This window comes from Crocuta crocuta, unplaced genomic scaffold (genome assembly GCF_008692635.1).
Source record: "Crocuta crocuta isolate KB4526 unplaced genomic scaffold, BGI_CrCroc_1.0 scaffold149, whole genome shotgun sequence".
In the NCBI taxonomy this organism is placed as follows: Eukaryota; Metazoa; Chordata; class Mammalia; order Carnivora; family Hyaenidae; genus Crocuta; species Crocuta crocuta.
The window spans coordinates 4,562,048-4,575,797 of record NW_027551561.1 but is presented as its reverse complement, the minus strand read 5'-3'; the positions used below and the strand labels follow the sequence as shown (position 1 = coordinate 4,575,797).

Genomic DNA, 13,750 nt, shown 5'->3' with positions numbered 1-13,750 from the left:
ATGCTTGTTTGCACTGACCCTTCTTTTGGGTCTCAGAGGCCTCTTAGGCTCAGGAGAACACAGAGAAATGTGGTCGGGTCTCCCCCAGATATCAGAATCCACCTCCAGACACTTCCTTCTCCGGGCATGAAAGTAGGATGGAAGCCCCGCATGTCCCTCAAATCTAGCTGTGCGTTTCCACCCTCCACTCCTCCTTGAACTACTTGTCCTCTGCTTGTGACATCACAATGGTCTCCATGGCAACTGGCTGTGAGGTCACCAATCCTTAAAGCAACGGAATCTGTGGGGCCGGACAATGGCCTGGAGGAGAGAGGGTGAATGCAAAATGGGGGTCCGAGAGGGAACCCATCTCCTATGGGGCAAGGGTCACCCAAGACTTACGGGAGGGAGGAGGATTCCTCTTTGAGCCCGTTTGCAGAGAGGGGTAAAAACAGTTTCTTGGTCTTGTCCCTTACCGGAAAGCTTCTACTCTGACACCGAACCCCTCCAAAATTGCCCATGAAGGGAGAGCTTCATATAATCTGGCTCAGACGGGCTGCAGAGATTGATGGGGTCGCTGGGATCACCGACTTGCTCCACGGGGAGTGCAGGTTTTGGTCTCAGCCCCACCGGTTTGGAGGGTCTGGCCAGCACCTGGCATATGTTGGAGTCTTGGCTTCCCCATCACCGAAGGGGTGGAGGTACTAAGCAGCCTTGTTCCTTGACTTCTAGGATAAGCCGCAGATTGGACGCTGTTGGGCCTGCCTGTCTTCTGTCAGCCAGTGGGGGGATGTTGCTGTGAGTGGGGAAGGGTGGAGGTAGGCACACATGGCGTGTTTTGGGATATGCTGGGTTGCCTGCTGGTTTCTCTGAAGCCATGTCGGTGGTCTGCAAGAGCAAGACCCTCTGGAAAGGGACACTGCTCATCAGGAGGCTGAGGGCATTAATGCCCCGGCTTGGAAGTCAGGTCTGGGTTCAAAGTGATCCCAGCCTTATGCTTGTCTTGCCTCTCTGGGCCTCTACTTCCTTACTTTTTTGGGTTTTTACTTTTTTAATGATTATTTATTTTTGTAAATTTTTTTAATGTTTTATTTATTTCTGAGAGAGAGACAGAGAGAGAGAGCATGAGCAGGGGAGGGTCAGAGAGAGAGGGAGATACAGAATCTGAAACAGCCTCCAGGCTCTGAGCTGGCTGGCAGCACAAAGCCCGACGCGGGGCTTGAACCCACAAACCGTGAGATCATGACCTGAGCCGAAGTCAGCTGCTTAACCGACTGAGCCACCCGGGCGCCCCATATGATTATTTATTTTTGAAAGTGAGAGAGACAGAGCACAAGTGGGGGAGGGGCAGAGAGAGAGGGAGACACAGAATCCGAAGCAGGCTCCAGGCTCTGAGCTGTCAGCACAGAGCCCGACGCGGGGCTTGAACCCACAAACCGTGAGATCATGACCTGAGCCGAAGTCGGATGCTTAACCGACTGAGCCACCCAGGCGCCCCTCCATTTCCTTACTTACACAAAAAGGAAAACCATGCCACTTGCCTTTCAGAAAATTATTCCGTGAGATATCCTGTAGGAAGTCTCGGCGTAGAGCAGGCACTCAATAAATGGTTGTTATATTCATTTTTCTATCCCCTTAGCCCTCAGCCTAGGGTTTTGTGTATTATACGTGCTTCGTTAATACTTGTGACTATAAGCACAGCATGAAGAATAGAGGTCAGCGCTTAGAGCAGGGGAAATCAATGGGCCTAGGTTCAAATCCTGGCCCTTATACCCTGCACACGTTAAGTGTGCAGTGGATGGTGGCCACGGTGCCCGGTCTCGAGTTGGGCTATTTCTGCACGTGCCACACAGTTTCTGTTCACTGTCAGCTTTAAGGAAGTAAGAGTTCATCGGTGGTGTGTCCAGAACCGGAGAGTGGGTGAGCCTTAAGACAGGGGCATAAGGATGGCAGCCTCCCCAGGAAGGGGTCACCAGCCTCTGGATTCCTTCAGTGTGGTTACCCAGCTCATGCCAGTCACAGGCTCTGGGGCCCTAACTGGACTGGTGCTCCTTGAAGTCAGGGTGAGGCAGTGTCTTACTCATCTGTGAAGCCCAGGCCAAGGCCTGGACAAGGCACAGGCCCTGGTAGCTGCAGTCAAGGTCAATGGAGTTAGGTGATGTCTTAATAATCACATACTGGCTAACATGTTCTAGCCACTCTCCACACCAGGCTTTGTTCTAAGCTCTTTGCATATTGTTGAGCCCCCCAGCAACCTATGAGATAGATGTTATTATCCATATTTGTTTAAAATGAGGAAAGAGGGGTGCCTGGGTGGCTCAGTCGGTTAAGCGTCCAATTTTCTTGGTTTTGGCTCAGGTCATGATCTCACAGTTCACGAGTTCGAGCCCCGTATGAAGCTCTGTGCTGACAGCATGGAGCTGGTTTGGGATTCTCTGTCTCTCTTTCTCTCTGCCCTTCCCACCCCCCTCAGAAATAAATAAACATTTCAAAAAATGAAATGAGGAAAGAGAGAGGCTAAGTAACACAGCCCAAGGCCACACAGCTAGTAAGCAATGATGAGGCTGGGGTTTGAATTCAGGCTACCTGGCTCTAGCACCTGCCTCTAAGCTCCCATGGTAACCCGAGCATCACGGGTCCTGTCCATCCATTTTGTCACATTGGCCACCCTGAATGTCCTCCCCCACCCCTCCCTCCCGCTCCTGTCCTCTTCCGGCTAAGCCGGGATCCAGTGCAGCCTAAAAGAATGCAAAGTCTCCCCCCACCAGCCTCAGCCACCTGCCTCCCCCTCTCCTGAAATAAAGCTGTGGCTGCCACAGCCGAAGCCACCACCGGATCCCTCGCTTATTTCAAGTCCTCCTAAAGCTTGTTGAGTTCTTAACTTATTAAAGATAAGCACATGGAAATAGGGAGCAAATCTCTTATTTATGACATAATCTCCAGCCCAGAAAAGCGGCAGGAACAGTGTTGCCTATATTAGGGAACCAATAGGAAAAAAATCAATTAGATCCGCCAGAGCGTTTCGCTATTAACTTTCTTCTGATGTTTCTCTCAAGGCTGGCCACGGGGGTACCTGCCAGCCGCAAGCCAGAGGAGAGAGGAGAGCTTTGCAGGAACAGAGGAAGGAAGGTCTCAAGGAAGGCAGCAGACCAGGCTCCCAGACAGGCCTGGAAGCTTCTCCGTCCTGGGTCTCCTTCACAGCTCTCCAAACCTCCGCCAGGAAGTCCTTGTGTTGATTAAACCTCCACGCTCCTTGCGCACGTCAACTAGCGGCAGCTTGTTATTCTTTGCTTCTTGCAGACCCGAACCCCAAGTCTGAGCACATTTCTGCTAGATCCTTCGAGTGGAGGAGCCTCTTCCTTCTGGAAGAATGCTTTTCTGGAGGGGCTCTCGTTGACTGATCTTTAATAGGGTTGTCTTCTGCTGGGGAACACTACGTGGGACCTGCAGCCACCTCCGTGAGGTCTTTATGTTCATCTCCCTGCCTCCAGGAGCAACTTCCAAGCTGTCTCCGAGACACAGGGCTCTCCCTTATTCCTGAGGGCCTAGAGCAAGGGGGATGTCCCGATTCCCATAGGAACGCAGGTGTCATCTCCTTAAAGGCAGGGGATAATGGCTTGCTCACTAGTTTTTCCTCAAGGCCAAGCAGGTAGCAGGCGCTCAATAAATATTCATTGAGGGGCGCCTGGNTCTCTCTCTCTCTCTCTCTCTCTCCTAGAAATAAATAAAACATTAAAAAAATTAAAAAAAAAGAAATAAATAAAAAACATTTAAAAAAATATTCATTGAATCAATAATTATGATAATAGTAACTCCACCGATTGCATGCTTACTCCGTGCCAAGGCTGAGAAAGGCAGGTGTCTTTTGACCTAACGCAGGATCTTTCTGCTTCTCCCTCCATCAGAAGAGGTTTCCAGTGTTTTGTCTTATTTTTTTAGCCAGAGGCAGAGGGAACAGAAGCTCTGAGAAGTGAATATTATAACCGCCACTTGACGGAGGAAACAGATGCAGAAAGAAATGACTTGTCCAGGCTAATAAGTGAATGATATGCTTTCTCCATCAACTTTTATTTATTTTTATTAAAAAAATTTTAAATAGTTTATTTATTTCTGAGAGACAGAAAGAGACAGCGTGAGCAGGGGAGGGTCAGAGAGAGAGGGAGACACAGACTCTGAAACAGGCTCCAGGCTCTGAGCTGGCAGTCAGCACAGAGCCCGTCGCAGGTCTCGAACCCACAAACTGTGAGATCATGACCTGAGCCGAAGTTGGACGCTTAACCGACGGAGCCACCCAGGCACCCCTCTCCATCCACTTTTAGTCATTAGGAAGTCCTTCTTGAGATCTAACCTAAACCTTTCTCGTTTCAATAGCCCTAGTTGCTTCTCTGGCTCAGGAAGCAGAGAATAGCCCCACCTCCCATGCGAACTGGCTTCAGTTTAGGAGTGTCCAGCAGCTCTTTGCATGGAGGAATGAATATTAAACACCAAACCTCACAGAGGCCAGCCCTGCAGGGCAGGCAATGAACCAACCTTCCTCATGCCTGTTCATTATTATAATTAATATTGAGCCACGCGTGGTGGCGACCTCGCCCTCACCAGGTATTTGGGCTATTTTAAAAGCTTATTCAGATCAATGACAGACAGCTCCAAATAGATAAACTCACTGCCATCCAGACGAATCAATTGTAACACTGCCGTCACAACAAGCCCAAGAAATCAATCTGATTTCAGGCGACATGGTAACTCAGCACTGGGCAAGCTGGTTTTAATTTCCGTGTGGCTGAGACCCAGCTTCCTCTGCGCACTGGAACACCCCACTCTCCCAGCTGCTGTTCCAGGCACGCAGGTGCCCGGGCGGGCCCTCAGAGGACCCAGGCCAAGGGGGCAGTTACCCGGCGGACAGGATGATTGGGAGGCCATGTGACCTTGAGGAAGGCTCTTGAACCCCCAAACCCAGGAGGAGCTGACTCAGACCCGCTGCTGGGATCCTTGTTTTGCTGGCTTCAGCTCCGACTTTTCCGCTGCCCTCTGCAAAAGCCAAACCTGGAGGCTATTCTGGGCTGCCTCCCAAATCAGGGAGCTGTAGAGGTGGTCTGCCTACCTCAGGCAGCAGGACAGAATGGTCCTGGACAGAATGGCTCTTCGTGGTCTTGGAGACAGAATTTGTTCTAGCAGCGCAGCAAAAAAGTGCACCGGAACAGATACAGCCATTTACTGAGTGCTTACTTTATACCCAGGCACTATGCTAAGTATTTTACACCCCATCTTAACCCTTGCGACAGCCCAGAGAGACAGGGAGCCGTTCTCCACATTTTGTAGAAGAGGAAACCAAAGCTCAGAGAGTTAAGCAACGCGTCCTGAGTCACACAGCTTATAACTGATGGAGTCTAGATTTGAACCCAGATCTGTTAGATTCCCTTCCTATGCCTTAGCCACCAACACGATCTTAAAGCTGACGCCAAAGATGCCCTCATTCTCCACCTCCCTGGATCCTGTCGGGTGAAATGAAGCCATTGCTTTTCCTCCAGGCTGCCAGGGAAGGGAGACGGTCTCAGGAATTCTCACAATCAGCAACTGTTCTCTGAATGTTGACCCCGATGCTCGAGTTCCCGAGTTGAGGGTGTTGACGAGACGGGAGGGTCAGGAGAACACGCTGGCCACCTTCCCACACCTCAGCTTGGTCTCCCCTTCCCTCCCCCAGTTCTGTTAATATATCTAGGTGGTGAGGAGTGGGGCCTGGGACAGGCAAGGCAGCTTCTAAATGGCCAAGGTCAGGGCTTTTCAAGTATACTTTAGCTAAGAACCTCTCTAATCGGGAGACAGCTTATGAGGAAGGCACGGATACAAGCAGATGAAAATGGAGCTGGTCAGACGGGGAAGGGGGGCTGGGAGCTCTCCTGCTCCATCCTTCTCTCACCCCCAGCCCCATAGCAGCAGCCCTTCCCCCACCCAACCATAGGTGGTTCCCTCAAGCCCTGGGCCTGGCTGATTTTCTGGCTCCAACACTCTCTCTCAGCCACCAGCTACCTTGAGACTGTTCTGGATTTACAGCTTGGTAATTTAGGTGCTAAGTGGGTGAAGCTGCCCCTGGCTCTAGGGAGGCCACATATCCATCTCCTTTGGGGCTGAGTGGCAGGCACAGACCCGGGGGTCAGATGGCCCTGGATTGTGAAAGGGGTCTCCTGTCTGTGCTGGGGAGCAAAGGGCCCGAGCTGGCCCTCGTGGGAGGTGGATGCCTGTGCATCCCTCCTGGTGCCTTCTGTCCTCCCTGAGGGAGGCAGGGACCTTTGGATTCCGCAGCTTAGCAATGGAGAGTGACACACGACACCACTCAGCTAGCAAGTGACAAAAGGGGACTCAAACCCATGCCTATGTGGCTGCAGAGGGCTCCATGTGCTAGCTGCCTCTCTTTGCTGGACAGTGGCTGCAGCCCATCCCTGTCCTGCATAAATCATCAGCCCTTCCACCCACCAAATACAGAGCCTGGAAAGGCACTCAAATTGTAGCAGGAGAGAATGGGATTAGATACTGGCAAGGACTTCCGGACTCATTAGTTAGCTTGTGTTAGCAGTGCGCCCTCTCCGGAGGGGTTTCAGGCAGGGTCTCTGGTCAGCTGTCCCCCTGTGGCGCCCACTTCCTGCAAGCTACCGAGAGACAAGATGACCTCTGCTCTGCGTGGCTTTGTCTTTTCTTTTCTCTTTCTTTCTTTCTTTCTTTCTTTCTTTCTTTCTTTCTTTCTTTCTTTCTTTCTTTCTTTCTTTCTTTCTTTCTTTCTTTCTTTCTTTCCTTTCTTTCTTTCTTTCTTTCTTGCATAGGTAATAGCTGCACTTCGTTCCAAAAATAAGGGGATGGAAACCTAGTCAGTGAAAAGCCTCCCCCCCCCACCGCCACCCCCCCATCTCCCAGTTACCCTCCCCAGAGGCAAGCACACATTATGTGCTTCCTGTCTAGACATATACAAGCAAACAGGGACACATCTTCTCTTTCTTTAGTCCTATTTTTAATACACAAGATGTAGCACACTCTGCACACTGCTTTGTGCCTTGCTTTTGTCACCTGACAATATATCTTGGAGATTACTCCGAATCAGTACATAAAGAGCTGCCTTACTCTTAGGTGTCTTTTTACGGTCACAGGCTTCCGAGGAGCTCAGAAGTAATCACATCTGGTTTGATTAGCTTCACATTTCCATTTACGACATCCCCGCCCAGAGAGGGCAGGGAAGCTCTCCAAGGTCACGCAGCAAGGACTGGGGACGCGTGCCGGCTTCTCCCCCCTCCCCTCTCCCCAGCTCCCCGACCCCCAGCCACCTCGAGGCTGAGCGCGGCCCAGGGGCCCCGGGCGAGGGATGGCGAGGGAGCCGGGCGTCTCAAATTGAAATGCTGGCCGCGCGGCTTCGCAACGGGCACCTGGCGGTGCGGGGCGCGGGCGCGGAGGGGACGGGCGGTGGCGCGGCGCCACGTGGGAGCGGGCGGGGCCCGCCGGGTCCCCGGGAAACCCACGCCGCGTGCTTCCCGGTAATGAGCTCCCGGGGCGGAGGTGAGCTTTCCCCGCTGCTCACTCGGCAGCCGCGTGGCACCAAAGGAAACGGGTACTTTTTTTCTTCCGTGCCTGACAGCTCATTAGAAGAATTAATTTACTCCCGCGTTTGCAGTTTAAAGGACATTATTTACTGGTTAATTGTTGTTATTACAAAATGTTAAATATCATTATTTATTTCCCAGGCCCTGACAGCTTCCCTGACAGGAATTTATTAGGTGAGACGGTATCACTGGTGGGCGCCGCCGTGCGGGCCAAGGTGAGGTGCCAGGTCCGCCCCTGGGCCTAGGTCTGTGCCCAGAGCAGGCTCTTTGAAGGTCAGAAAGTGAGGGGCTGACTCTGTCTCACCCCAGGACAAGTGGCCATTGGCTCCTCCCCCCACGCAGGCTCCAGTGGTGGTGGGGAACTGGGGGGAGGGTGACAGACAGGGGACACATTTGCATAAGGTAGCAATTGGGGGGGTCAGGATGGCAATTGCCAGAGGCCTGGTGGCCAAAATGAGGCCAGGACTTTGAGTCTTGCCCTTAAAGATTACCCCAGAAACACGAGTATTCAGCCCACTTTCTTGAAATGCAGAGAACTTAAGAGCTGGAAAGGAGGTGAGGGAGGGGTCAGCTGGCGTTTAGATCCCATACTGGTGGCCTCCGGGCTGCAAATGGGGTGTTATGGATTTGCGTTTGACCTGTTCGGGAGACTTCATATAAAAATCTCGACTTCTAGCTTGTCTTGAAAATAAGAAAATCTTGCCACACTTGACCCACAGTCTTGTATCAATTGACAATGACCAGCTGGCAGGGACCTGCCTGCTACCCAGCTATGGTATCTTCCACTCTTTGATTCCCTCTTGACATTACTTTCCTCTGTAAGTATTTGAGTTTCCCACTCTTTTTTTTTTTTTTTTTACATTTATTTTTTTAATGTTTTATTTATTTCTAGGAGAGAGAGAGAGAGAGAGACAGCGTGAGCAGGGGAGGGTCACAGAGAGAGGGAGTCACAGACTGAAACAGGCTCCAGGCTCTGAGCTGGCAGTCAGCACAGAGCCCAACGCGGGGCTCGAACCCACAAACCGCGAGATCATGACCTAAGCGAAAGTCGGACGCTTAACCGACTAAGCCACCCAGGCGCCCCTTGAGTTTCCCACTCTTGATGTGATCTAATGAGCGTGTATAGATGAAGGAGCTGAGTCCAGAGCAGTTAAGTCTCTGATGGCCAGGACCACAGCCCCAGTCCACTCTTCACCACCCAAGCAGCCTGCCTCCCCCCACCCCCACCCCTCTACCCACCCTTGGGGTGAATTTGGGCAGGGGGTTCAGGTCTTGGGGCAGCCTCTGGGCCAGGAGTGAGAGACAGCCTAGTGAGAATTTGCAAGGATCATGGGTCCAANGCCAGGACCACAGCCCCAGTCCACTCTTCACCACCCCCCCAGCCCGCCTCCCCCCACCCCCACCCCTCTACCCACCCTTGGGGTGAATTTGGGCAGGGGGTTCAGGTCTTGGGGCAGCCTCTGGGCCAGGAGTGAGAGACAGCCTAGTGAGAATTTGCAAGGATCATGGGTCCAAAAATCGCATTTCTTTGCTTATTCGGGAAGTCGTTTCTGAGGACCTACTATGTGACATATAGAAATGATTTGGATACAAATCTTGCCCTCAAGGAATTCGGTCTGGTGAGATTGTGTGCGAAGCAGGCACCCAATTGCAGCACTGGGAGATGTGTGAGTGTCAGAAGCATAGGGCAGCTCAGAGGAAGAAGGGGACAGGTAGGGCTGGAGGGGATCCAGGGAGGAGGCTTTCTAGGGGAGGGAATTAATACCCCATGGAGCCTGTTCTAGGCTGGGCGGAGTGCCTGTGTCCTCATACACAGATTACACGTAGTCTTCTGTACCTCTCATAACATGGTCGATTAAAACTGTCATCCATTGCGGGGCACCTGGATGGCTCAGTCAGTTAAGCGTCCAACTTCGGTTCAGGTCATGATCTCATGGCTCGCGGGTTCGAGCCCTGCGTCGGGCTCTGTGCTGACAGCCAGCTCAGAGCCTGGAGCCTGTTTCAGATTCTGTGTCTCCCTCTCTCTCTGACCCTCCCCTGCTCACTCTCTCTCTCTCACTCTCAGAAATAAATAAAACATTAAAAAAAATTTTTTTTAATGTCATCCATTGCTAAATAGTGGTTCTCCCAGGCCTCTGAGAGCTCCCCTCCTGCTATCAACATCGTCCCCCAGTGTGGACGTCTGGAATCCGCTCTAGATTTGGGGACCCATGCACTGGTTGTACAGTCTACCACCCATCACACACATCCGAGAGCCAGTCTATGGGGCAGGCAAGGCTGATTATCCTTTTAGAAGTTAGGAGCCCAAGGCAGGAGACAGGAGCTGGGGGCTGATGGAGCAGATGGGCCCCCGAAGGAGGGAGAGGGGACTCTTGTGTGAGACCCAACACCCAGCCTTGGGAAATATGGATCTTTCTGGCTGACTTCAAACAATGGCCCGTTAGGTCTTCGGCCCCCTCTTTTCCTGCCTAGGAACCTGATGGCAGCAGGCAGCCTCAAGAAAAATTTGGAGAACTAAAGGGAGATGAAAAATACTTTGAAAAAGTATGAAAACGGGCTCAACTGAGCCATTACTGTTGCTATGCTGTAAATTATTACAAAGTTATTTCTGGCTGGCAGCCTGGTTTATTTTAGACCCTACCTCATTTCTTCCAGGTTACAGGCCCTAATTCCTTGCCTGGTGAGACAGAAAGAGACTAGCACCTATTGGAGTGAATCCTGAGCAGATTCAGAAACTATAACTACAGCTCAAAGGATTTTACAGATTCTCAGAATATCAGGGCATGCTGCCCTTTGGAGGTCTTCTCCACCAGCCCCCTCATTTTCTTTTATTGCCATATTAAATTTTTAAAAATTTTATTCATTTTTAAAATGGGTAATCCAGGGGCGCCTGGGTGGCTTAGTCGGTTAAGCNAAAAAAAAAAAAAAGAAAATGGGTAATCCATGCCCAAGGTGCAAAATTCAAAGATGTAAAAGAGCACCTGATGAATAGTCTCTCTCACTCCTCAGAGGTAGGTAGCCAATGTTATCAATTCCGTGTGTTTATATATACATGCATAGAGAGAGAGAGAGAGAGCGAGAGAGAGAGAGAGAGCAGATATTTTGAGGGGGAGCAGAGGGAGAGAGAATCACAAGCAGGCTCCTCTCTATCAGCACAGAGACCGACAGGAGGCTCAATCTCACAACTTTGAGATCATGACCTGAACTGGACTCAAGAGTCAGACACACAACTGACTGAGCCACTCAGGCTCCCGTTACTGTATTTTATTTTATTTTTAAGTTTTTAATGTTTATTTATCTTAGAGAGACACAGACGAGCATGAGCAGGGGAGGGGCAGAGACAGGGGGAGACACGGAATCCAGGCAGGCTCCAGGCTCTGAGCTGTCAGCGCAGAGCACAGTGTGGGGCTCGAACAGTCAGATCATGGCCTGAATCGAAGTCGGACCCTTAACTGACGGAGTCATCCAGGCGCCCCTCCTTGGAGCACTTGGTAAGAGATGGAATTTCTGGGTCAAAGGGAATGTACGCTCTAAGGCTTTTTGATACATTATGTCAAAATCCTTTCCTTCTGGGCTGTTCTGACCTCCCATTCCACCAACCCAGCGGGTGCCCACTCTCTGTCCCCGCTTCCCGCCCCTACGCTCTGCATAGCACAAATGAAAGGTTTGTGAGATAGTGGGGCAAAGTCATGGGTGGTTTCTTCTCTGGGTGAGGTTTAGGGAGGGGGTGGTAGTGCGTGCTTTGGGAAGCTCGCCCTCGGGCCTCCGAACCCCGGGATGTGGGCAGGAGCCCACAGGGGACGTCAGTGGCCAAAGGGGAGAGGAGGAGGAGAAAGGAATGAATGTAGAACCCTCAGGGGCGTCCACCTGTCCAAATCCCAAGCCTGAGAGCTGTGTCTGAATCCAGATCCTTCCTGCAGGCGTCCAACTAGAGCGGAGTGCAGTCTTCCCACGCACAGTGTATCTTAGAGCTCACGGCGTGGCTGAGGTGCCTTCCTTTAGGGCTCTTCCAGCCCGTGAGAGTTACAGCCCTCAAGTTCAAGTGGCACACTGAGGACTTCCCAGGGTCACACGTCTCTAGCTCCTGCCTCTGAGTGTCACAGTTACCCTTTGATTCCAAGTGTTTGTTGCGCCCTGTTCTGTGGGTCTCACCTGCAGACTTTGTGCCCTCAGGTTCTCTGGCAAGTTGACCCATACCATTCGGAAAGCTTCAAGAGGAACAAGAAGGGCTGCGGACAGACTTACTGATGTAGTGTCGAAAAGATGGCATTCTGAAGGTGCCCCCTCCTCTCTGGAGCCCAGCATCTCCACAGTGGCTGAGGTTTCCTCTTGATGGGGTGACAAGAGAAACCCAAGATTGCATCTCATTGGTGAGATGAATAATACGTTTGAAGCATCTCACAAACCGTGTTTGATCCGCCTAAAGCTTCAACGGTTAACGTATTTCTCTTTATCCCCAGCAAGGGAGGGCTGGGAACTGCCAACATTTTCCTTTCTGCCTAATTTGTGCCTTCTCCATCAAGAGAAAAGCAGGGGCCAGGGGAGGGAAGGAGGGTGAAACACTCCCTGAGCCGTTCACTGAGCCACAGTACTGGGGGGTGCTCCCGCAGCCTGGGAACCCCGGGGATCACTGGATCAGAGCAGAGGAAGGAGACTCTGGGGTGAGAGGCTGTACTGTGGGGGCTGGAGCTCTTTTGGGCCTGTCTGTGGGACCGTGTGCCCCTAAGAAGTTGATCTCTGGGAGGACCCTTCTCCAGTGTTTCTGGTGGGAGACCAGAGTGGGGAAGCCGAGGGTTGCCAGATGCCAAGCACTGGGGAATGGTGGGTAACGACATTAAGCACTGACACTGATTGAGCTCAGGGGCCAGGCACCGTGTGCATATTTAACCGACAGGTGTTCAGTTTTTTTTCCCGTCGCTCTGAAGGATGACCTTAAGTTCTAAGGATCTCATCCAAGGTCCCACTGGTAGTCTGTTTCAGCCTGTCTGGCCCAAAAGCTCACGTTCTCAGCCACAGTGCTCTCTCTTTTGCCTAGTCCCCGATAGTTTGCCAGACTTGTCTCCTGTTTGAATAGAGAGAAGTGGTTAACCTCGCACCATGCCTCAGTTTCCCCATGTATAAAATGGAGGTGTTAACAATAGTACCAGCCTCACAGGATTGTGGTGAGGAGCGTAGGAAACACCATGTGCGTTTGCTCTTATTCCCAGCTTATTTTACCCCACAGTCAAGTTGCAAACCCCTCCCCCTCCCCCACTGACCTTGAACCAATTCCATCTTCCCTCTTGGGACTGCCTATCTCTATCCCAATCCACCTTCTCTGTCCCACTGCCGGATTCCCCACGCCCCCTTCTGAGAGGTCCCCTCCTTCCCATGGACCTCTCCGAGTTTCATGATACTCTTCTCTTCTACAGTGACCGGTAGAGGAAGCGCCCATCCCCTAGGTAGCCAACAGCACACTTTTGCTGGAGGCCGAGCACAGAGAGAGAAGTCTTCCCTGGGAGGAAGCAGAGGAGATCGTCCCCACTGGGGAAAGAACAAGGGATGGGAGAGCGAGAGCGATTTTCCTAATAACTGACTAAGTGTCTCCACCCTGAGCCATTCATTCCTGTACTTTCGCAGGCTCCTCCTCCTCCCCCTGGGGAAGCTATTCATCGCGTCCACTCTCCAGCCCTCCAATGGCAGTGGGGACTGGGATGTATGCAGAGGAGCAAAGAAACACATGCGAATTCCCAAGCGTAGGACGGGAGGAAGGAGTCTGCTAAAGCTAGTACCAAAGCCCGATTTTGGAGAGGGCCTCCTCAAAGCCTGGATGGTGAGAGGGGCGTCCTGGGGAAGCGAGACCTCTCCCCACAGGGCAGGGCAGGCCCAGTGGTGCCTAGCAGCCCGGCCTTTGCGCCTGCCCCGTGCCCCAGAGCCCTTCTGTTCAGGCCTGGCAGCCCACGGAGGTGGCATTCTGCTCAGCCGCTCAGAGCACAGACGGGAAGGCGGGCATTGCCGAGAATCGATTTGCGGGAGCAGCGGGGGCTTTCTCTTCCTCCTTACTCCTCTGGTCTTTGATCTCCTGTCCTTCCTCCGCAGTCCTGTTTTTCTCCTCCTTCTTCCCTTGATCTCTCCCTCTTTCTCTGCCTTCAGCCAAATCACAGCAGCCCCAGAAGGGGGGTGGGGAGCTGCTGTCCTTTGTTCTCTTG

General features: G+C 52.0%; 1 long non-coding RNA gene across 1 annotated transcript; it reads left to right on the top strand.

Moving 5' to 3' along the window:
- Window positions 1–311: 311 nt before the first annotated feature.
- Window positions 312–3,250, top strand: LOC144219811 (uncharacterized). Its single transcript, XR_013331501.1, has 2 exons — window positions 312–680; window positions 3,036–3,250. It is a non-coding gene; the product is annotated as an uncharacterized LOC144219811 (long non-coding RNA).
- Window positions 3,251–13,750: the final 10,500 nt, after the last annotated feature.